This window comes from Pelodiscus sinensis, chromosome 6 (genome assembly GCF_049634645.1).
Source record: "Pelodiscus sinensis isolate JC-2024 chromosome 6, ASM4963464v1, whole genome shotgun sequence".
Taxonomy (NCBI): domain Eukaryota; kingdom Metazoa; phylum Chordata; order Testudines; family Trionychidae; genus Pelodiscus; species Pelodiscus sinensis.
The window spans coordinates 127320377-127328700 of record NC_134716.1 but is presented as its reverse complement, the minus strand read 5'-3'; the positions used below and the strand labels follow the sequence as shown (position 1 = coordinate 127328700).

Below are 8324 nucleotides of genomic sequence, written 5' to 3'. Positions count from 1 at the left end.
TGAACGTGGGCAGTCCCTGACCCCTCTAAGGCTCCGGCCTTAGGCCCACTTTTAGCCGTGTTTTTGAAGAGCAGAAGACCATGAAGACCAGTTTCTGCTGTTCGTTCCGGCGAGAGCTGCTGAAAAACGAGTGTGGGGAGGCATTTGCTCCCCCGGCATTGCCACCCTGTGCTGAGCACGAGCAAACAGAAAGTGGAATTGCTACCTGGTAAAACAAGAAGACTCGGTGGGGCTCGTTCCGTTCTCCCGTCGGTGAGAGGCGGAAAATCAGAGCACACGCATAAAGCCCCCCGGAGCTTCGCTAGCCGCAACTGGGAGGGGTATTTCTGCTTTAGAAGTGGAGTGGCTGGCCGGGTCCCTTTAAGAATGCAACGCCACACTTGGCGGGAGGGCCTGCCGGATTTCACACACCCGGGAGAGGAGAAATTGTGTCGGGGGTTCGGATGAGGGAGAGGAGCTCGCGGGCCCCTCCCAGCTGGGCGCCGTGGGAAGGACTGCGTGGCCGAAGCACCGCGCCCATCTGCAGATCCAGAGTTTGTTTGGCTGCCCCCAGGGCGCAGCGCTGGCTTGCGAGAGGAGGGAGATGGGGGGGAGGGGATGGTCCCGTGCCCTGCAGGGGCAGAGAGAGACCGTCTGGACTCCTTTGTGGAGGGAGCCGGGGGGATCCAGCCACGGGGGAGGAGCTGTGTCCTGCCGCCTGGGGATGGGGCTCTGCTTACAGAAGGAGGCTGGCAGCGGGTTACTGCCGGGCGAATGGCTGGGGCGAGGAGGGAGGCAGCTCCAAGAAGCTTCCTCATTATGCCTGCAACTTAGAGACAGGGGAGCAGAGTTGGGCCCTAGCCCAGTGCAACAGGGTGCTGGCCGGGGGGGGGGGCGTTTGTGCCACCAGCCCGGTCCTGTGCCCCTCCCCCTGCTCTGGCCAGGACAGCCGCGCTCCTGCCCAGGTGGGGGTGTTCCCTGATATGTCCGGTGGCTGTTTCCCCTCCTGGCTCCAGGTTGGGGGCAGGGAGCGCGGCGGGCGGCCTGGGCTCGGCCACGTGCTGCAGGAATTCCAGGCCTCCGCCTCCCTGCCCCCTGGGTGTTTGTGTGTCGCCATGAGACCCCCCCACGAAGAGCTGCCCCCCAGGCGGCGGCCCCGTCCCCAGGCCCGAAGGGCTGTTGGAATCCAGCCTGCCTCTCCCCGGGGCGCTGCCCCGTCCAGGCGCCGAGTCTCGGCACTTCCCAGGAGGCGCTGGGCCCGGCAGGGCTCGGCTGTGCAGCTGGGGAAGGAACAGAGGCCGGCTTGTGGAGCGCTGGACAGAGCTCCCTTGGCGGCATGAAAAGGCTCCGTTGATGAACGGCAGCAGCGCCCCGAGGAGGCTTCCTGGGCGATGGCGGCGAACTCGCAAACGTTCCCCCTTCTGGCTCTGTGCAGCGGCTCTGGCGGAAGCTCGTGACTCTCGGGTGACTTGCTCCGGCCGGCGCTGGGAACGGAGAAACGCCGGACGGGCCGTGGCGCCCTGCGGATTGGAGCCCGGGCACAGGGGCGTAGGCACTGCCAGCCTGGCGCGGGTCCGTGGCACAGCTCACGGCCTGCACAGGAAGTTGGGAGACCCCCACAGTGGCCGACGTGTAGGGCGCTGGCCCGTCGTGGCCAGTTCCACCCTCGGTTTCAGGTGGTTCTGTTGGAAATGTCGCAGTGCTGTAACCCTGGGGGTCCTGACCCAAAAGCCGGGGCGGGGCAGGGGGCAAAGCTGTTGCAGAGGGGCCATGGGGTTGTCACTCCTACTTCTGCAGTGATGCCTTCAGAGCTGGGTCCCGCGCTCTCCCGCCAGCGTCCCTCCCCCCTTAGGCTCCTGCTGGGCAGCCCGGGTCCCCTTCTGCCTCGACCTGGAGGGCTGCCTAGGGCCAGCTGTGGTGCCGGGTTCTACAGGGACTCTCCATGTGAGCTCAAAGAATCCATCAGCAGCTTGCCAGGGTGGCTCTCTGCCCCGCTTCCGGCCGCAGGGGCAATCTCCGAAGGGCCAGGGAGGGCAGAGCGTGGGGAGCAGATGGGACGTGTGCCAGTGGGGACAGGCTCGCTACAGGGCCCCGTGCCGGGAATGCGCCTTTCTCCCCATTCTGTGGGCGTACGGCCCTGCCCCGTGGCTTAGCCCCGTGTTCGGCCGGCCATGTCTGGGGAGAGGACTTTATCCTGTTTGGCACCATCCCTCTGTCCTCCTGCCCAGCCCCCACGTCCATCGCACGCCCCTCTCCTCACGGAGACACTAATCCACCTGCCTCGGAGTCACTACAATTGTGTTAGCCCCCCACTGCAGCCCCTGGCTCCCGCAGGCCGGGCCAGCTCCCCAGAGAGCGCAGACGCTACTCGCCCAGTCTGAGCGGGGAGAGCTGGGAAGAGCCATGAGTCGGACGCTGGAGCCAGTGTGTGGCTCCGGCCAATGAGTCCTGTTCACCTGAGCCAGGTGCGCACCAGGGCTGTGCAGCTCCCAGCAGGAGGCTGTGGTGCCGGGTGCTGGCTCCACGGGGCTCGGTCTGCAGGGAGCTGTATTGACTCGCCAGCGCATGCCATCCAGTGAACCGAGCACCCTCCCGGTGGTGGCAGGCCTCAGTCCTGCCCTGTTCGTCCTCTGGCAGGGCTGGAGGGGACCTCGGCGGCAGGAGGAGCCGTCTTCCCTCGCTCAGTTCATGACTCTTTCCTTGTCTTTCCAGGCGCATCAGGACACGACTCCGTCTGGCCACACAGCTGAGACCGAGCCTGTCCTTCCGCACGGGAAGCGGCCCCGGAGCTCCAGCAGCAGAGGCCTGATCTCCCCGGCTGCTACTCTTCCTGATCTGGGCTGCTTTCCACTCCCATCTCTCGGGGACTCTGGCGCAACCAACCCAAGAGTTAGCAGAGATCCCACCGCTGCCACCACCTGCGGCCCCAGTGCAAGCCGATAGCCAGGAGAGGGGAGTGCTGTGTTACCCGTCATGGTGAAGGAGAGGGTGGCCAGGACCTAAGGCAGCCCCCCCGCGGAGAAGAGCGAGCGACAGGCAACGCCTTCCTCATCCCCACCAGCACATGAAAGCTCCTCCCCAGGCGCGGACCCCTTGTTAACCGTGGGAATGAGCGCTACGGGGACTTGGGGCAGAAACTGCCTGGGGCTCCCAGCCGCCTGAAGCTGGGATTTCAAGCCCCCTTCTAGACCCAGCTGTTCAACTCCTCCTCTGCGAATGCCTTTGGGGGGGGCACAGCCATCTCCGTCGTTGGGCCGGGGGTCCCTCCCAGGGCAGGCAGAGGCCCCGGAGTCGATGGGCGCACGGGAGGCCTGCCTTTCCCCGGGGCGTGAGCGGCCTCTCCCTTGACTGCCCCCGGGCCGCAGCCATGGGCTCAGAGCTGTCCACCGGCGCAGTGGTCGCCATTTCCTTTAACTGTGTCATCGCCTTGCTGATCCTCATCCTCTTCCTGATCCTGTGCAAGGCCTGCAGGACGCCCTCCTGCCCCCGGAGGAGCCCGGATGCGGACGAGACGAAGAACGAGGAGAAGTACCTGCTGCAGCCCTGAGCCTCCGTGGGCAGGACCGCGGGGGGGCTGAGGGCTTGGCGGAAGGAACCATGGCTCGTCCTCTCCCCTGCTTGCCCTGCCGTGGACCTGACAGGAATTGGAGCAGCCCGGAGGGGGCGGTGTCGGGTCCCTCTCAGCAGCCAGCCCGTGGAGAAGAGAGGGGCCAGGGCTGCCCTCGTGAGGGGCGCGGGGCAGTGACCCGAGAGGAAGCAGCGTGGGGCTCGGAAGGGAGCATGGGAGGCAGGCCGGGCCTTTCCCCGAAAGCTGCAGGATCGCTGCCTCAGGGCAGGCTGGCCTGGGCTCTGTCCTTGGGGCCGGCTAAGCCCCATGTGGGGGGCTCCTAAGGCTGCTCAAAGGGCCCCTTGTTGGGGTTCTTCCAGTCCCCTCCGTTCCACTGCCTGGGTTGCAAACCGCCATCCAAAGGGCGGGCCTCCGTGGCAGGACGTGTCTTCTAGGCCGTGGGGAGAGCTGCCGTGGCTCTGGGAGGAGAGGGCCTTTTCCTCGGCGGCGCGGGGCTGTGGGCAGAGGCAGCCTGGGTCTCACGGGCACGGGGGCCGGGCCATGCAGCTGTAGTGCTGCCCATCCCCGAGCCCGTCTCCGCCCACGGAGCCGGCCACGCCGCGCCCAGCCGCAGCAGCGTTGTCTTCTCCAGCCCGACCGGCCCGCGCTGGCTGCCAAGCCCCAGCCGTCTCACCAGTCCCCGGCCCCGCGGCAAAGGTGGGCCGTGTCTGTTCTCAGCCGCTCCCTCGGGCCGGGCAGGCCAGGCAGGAGGGGGGAAGTCGGAAGGAGAAGCGGGGAGGCAGTCGGGAGGGGGGGAAGCTGAGAGCAGAAGGTGGGAGGCAGTTGGGGGAGAAGCCAGAAGGAGAAGGGAGGAAGTCGAGAGGAGAAGGGGGGGTCGGTTTGGGGGGTAGAAGCCGGGAGGAGAAGGGGAGGCAGTCTTGGGGGGTAGAAGCCGGGAGGAGAAGGGGAGAGGCAGTCTTGGGGGGTGGAAGCCGGGAGGAGAAGGGGAGAGGCAGTCTTGGGGGGTAGAAGCCGGGAGGAGAAGGGGAGAGGCAGTCTTGGGGGGTGGAAGCCGGGAGGAGAAGGGGAGAGGCAGTCTTGGGGGTAGAAGCCGGGAGGAGAAGGGGAGAGGCAGTCTTGGGGGTAGAAGCCGGGAGGAGAAGGGGAGAGGCAGTCTTCGGGGGTAGAAGCCGGGAGGAGAAGGGGAGGCAGTCTTGGGGGGTGGAAGCCGGGAGGAGAAGGGGAGAGGCAGTCTTGGGGGGTGGAAGCCGGGAGGAGAAGGGGAGAGGCAGTCTTGGGGGGTAGAAGCCGGGAGGAGAAGGGGAGAGGCAGTCTTGGGGGTAGAAGCCGGGAGGAGAAGGGGAGAGGCAGTCTTGGGGGGTGGAAGCCGGGAGGAGAAGGGGAGAGGCAGTCTTGGGGGTAGAAGCCGGGAGGAGAAGGGGAGAGGCAGTCTTGGGGGGTAGAAGCCGGGAGGAGAAGGGGAGAGGCAGTCTTGGGGGGTGGAAGCCGGGAGGAGAAGGGGAGAGGCAGTCTTGGGGGGTGGAAGCCGGGAGGAGAAGGGGAGAGGCAGTCTTGGGGGGTGGAAGCCGGGAGGAGAAGGGGAGAGGCAGTCTTGGGGGGTAGAAGCCGGGAGGAGAAGGGGAGAGGCAGTCTTGGGGGGTGGAAGCCGGGAGGAGAAGGGGAGAGGCAGTCTTGGGGGGTAGAAGCTGGGAGGAGAAGGGGAGGCAGTCTTGGGGGGTAGAAGCCGGGAGGAGAAGGGGAGAGGCAGTCTTGGGGGGTAGAAGCTGGGAGGAGAAGGGGAGAGGCAGTCTTGGGGGGTAGAAGCTGGGAGGAGAAGGGGAGAGGCAGTCTTGGGGGGTAGAAGCTGGGAGGAGAAGGGGAGAGGCAGTCTTGGGGGGTAGAAGCCGGGAGGAGAAGGGGAGAGGCAGTCTTGGGGGGTAGAAGCTGGGAGGAGAAGGGGAGAGGCAGTCTTGGGGGTAGAAGCCGGGAGGAGAAGGGGAGAGGCAGTGTTGGGGGGTAGAAGCCGGGAGGAGAAGGGGAGAGGCAGTGTTGGGGGGTAGAAGCCGGGAGGAGAAGGGGAGAGGCAGTCTTGGGGGGTAGAAGCCGGGAGGAGAAGGGGAGAGGCAGTCTTGGGGGTAGAAGCCGGGAGGAGAAGGGGAGGCAGTCTTGGGGGGTGGAAGCCGGGAGGAGAAGGGGAGAGGCAGTCTTGGGGGGTAGAAGCCGGGAGGAGAAGGGGAGAGGCAGTCTTGGGGGGTAGAAGCCGGGAGGAGAAGGGGAGAGGCAGTCTTGGGGGGTGGAAGCCGGGAGGAGAAGGGGAGAGGCAGTCTTGGGGGGTGGAAGCCGGGAGGAGAAGGGGAGAGGCAGTCTTGGGGGGTAGAAGCCGGGAGGAGAAGGGGAGAGGCAGTCTTGGGGGGTGGAAGCCGGGAGGAGAAGGGGAGAGGCAGTCTTGGGGGGTAGAAGCCGGGAGGAGAAGGGGAGGCAGTCGCGGGGGGGGGGGAGGCCGGGAGCCAGGAACAGGAGGGGAAGCAGCCACATTCCCACCTACCAATGCACTGGTGTCTCTGCCCTGGGGCAGGGGGCGAGGCCGGGCCGGCTCAGCCCAGGCTGCAGGGGCTGTGTGGTCGGCCACAGGCAGCGAGGGTCCTGCCCAGAGGCAGCCGGAAGCCCTAGAGGTGCCTCTGCCCCGTGTGACAGGTCCAGCCTGGCGGCTTGTGGAGCTGGGAGCAGGGCCTGTGGCTGGCTGGGCGCTGCGGCTGTCCGTGACCAGTGAGGTGCGCTCTGCTCCTTTATTCCCTGGCTGGGCCGGTCTGCCCCCTCTCGGGGGTGCACCCGGCCCCGCTGGCTCATTGCCGGTAGCCCCTGCTCAGAACAGGCCTGCGCTCGGGGCGGGTAGCCCCACAGCACTGGGTGTCTGGATGGCTGCAGCCCCTGAACAGCTGGGCTCCTGCGGGTTCCTGCTGGCGGTCAGGCCAAGGGCTGGCACATCCCGCACGTGGCCTGGCAGCCCTCTCGCAGTGGGAGGGGCCTGCACTGTGCAGCTGCACTGCGGTGACCTAGCAGTGGGAGGGGCATGCACTGTGCAGCTGCTCTGCGGTGACCTCGCAGTGGGAGGGCTGGCACTGTGCAGCTGCTCTGTGGTGACCTCACAGTGGGAGGGGCCTGCACTGCGGTGACCTTGCAGTGGGAGGGGCCTGCACTGTGCAGCTGCTCTGCGGTGACCTAGCAGTGGGAGGGCTGGCACTGTGCAGCTGCTCTGCGGTGACCTAGCAGTGGGAGGGCTGGCACTGTGCAGCTGCTCTGCGGTGACCTAGCAGTGGGAGGGCTGGCACTGTGCAGCTGCACTGCGGTGACCTTGCAGTGGGAGGGGCCTGCACTGTGCAGCTGCTCTGCGGTGACCTAGCAGTGGGAGGGGCCTGCACTGTGCAGCTGCTCTGCGGTGACCTTGCAGTGGGAGGGGCCCGCACTGTGCAGCTGCACTGCGGTGACCTTGCAGTGGGAGGGGCTGGCACTGTACAACTGCACTGCGGTGACCTCGCAGTGGGAGGGGCCGGCACTGTGCAGCTGCTCTGCGGTGACCTAGCAGTGGGAGGGGCCCGCACTGTGCAGCTGCTCTGCGGTGACCTTGCAGTGGGAGGGGCCCGCACTGTGCAGCTGCACTGCGGTGACCTTGCAGTGGGAGGGGCTGGCACTGTACAACTGCACTGCGGTGACCTCGCAGTGGGAGGGGCCGGCACTGTGCAGCTGCACTGCGGTGACCTCGCAGTGGGAGGGGCCGGCACTGTGCAGCTGCACTGCGGTGACCTTGCAGTGGGAGGGGCCTGCACTGTGCAGCTGCACTGCGGTGACCTTGCAGTGGGAGGGGCCTGCACTGTGCAGCTGCACTGCAGTGACCTCGCAGTGGGAGGGGCCTGCACTGTGCAGCTGCACTGCGGTGACCTTGCAGTGGGAGGGGCCTGCACTGTGCAGCTGCACTGCGGTGACCTTGCAGTGGGAGGGGCCTGCACTGTGCAGCTGCACTGCGGTGACCTTGCAGTGGGAGGGGCCTGCACTGTGCAGCTGCACTGCGGTGACCTTGCAGTGGGAGGGGCCGGCACTGTGCAGCTGCACTGCAGGCATGTCTGCGCTGGATCAGCCGGCACCTTGTCCCCGGCACGCTCAGCACCTGGCCTGCACACAGCTGGCTTGCGGGCCGCGGGTTAACCCAGCAGATCCCTGGGGCCCAGCCAGCTCGCTCCGTGCCAGCCAGGGGCGCGTGCTCTGCTCCGTCCCGGGGTGGGCAGGGGCACCGAGCAGTCGCTGCAGCTCCTGGGCCAGCGGAGCCCCGAGAGCTCTGGGGGAAGACACAGACCATGCTCCCAACCCCAGGCAATTCAGGCAGCAGCGGGGACCCCTGCTGTGCACTGGCACCTGGCCACCTGCCAAGTGCAGGCCATTGCCCCAAGTGGGGCAGCGCTCACCGGCCGGGGCAGCCCCTGGAGCCCCCCTGCCCTGCCCACCTGAGCACTGTGCACCCAGCCTAGTTAACGGCCAAGCAATAGGGAGAGGCTCAGCAGAGCAGGGGCTGTGGTGCAGCCAGCGCCCACCCGGCTGGTGCAATAAGCGAGGGCGTGGGTCGTATGCCCAACACAGCCAGGTGTCCAGCAGGGACCCCCGGGGCTGGCTCTGTACCCCTCACCCGGGGGGCATTGGGGCTTTCGCGTGCCCCGAGGCAGCGCAACTCTCTCTCCTTTTGGCTTCTCACGGCGATGCCGCGCCGGCGGGCGGAACCTCCCTTTGCGGTTGTGTTTTTACGAGACTA

At 67.0% G+C, this 8324-nt stretch overlaps 1 long non-coding RNA gene across 4 annotated transcripts; it reads right to left on the bottom strand.

The window, feature by feature from the left end:
• Positions 1 to 6018: 6018 nt before the first annotated feature.
• LOC142830003 (uncharacterized) lies at positions 6019 to 7024 on the bottom strand. Of its 4 annotated transcripts, none has more exons than XR_012905014.1 (3): positions 6834 to 7024; positions 6701 to 6745; positions 6019 to 6624 (listed from the first exon to the last, which is right to left on the bottom strand). It is a non-coding gene; the product is annotated as an uncharacterized LOC142830003 (long non-coding RNA). The 4 variants fall into 4 exon arrangements; XR_012905016.1 differs by having other exon boundaries at positions 6019 to 6579; XR_012905013.1 differs by having other exon boundaries at positions 6878 to 7024.
• Between the last annotated feature and the right edge of the window lie 1300 nt (positions 7025 to 8324).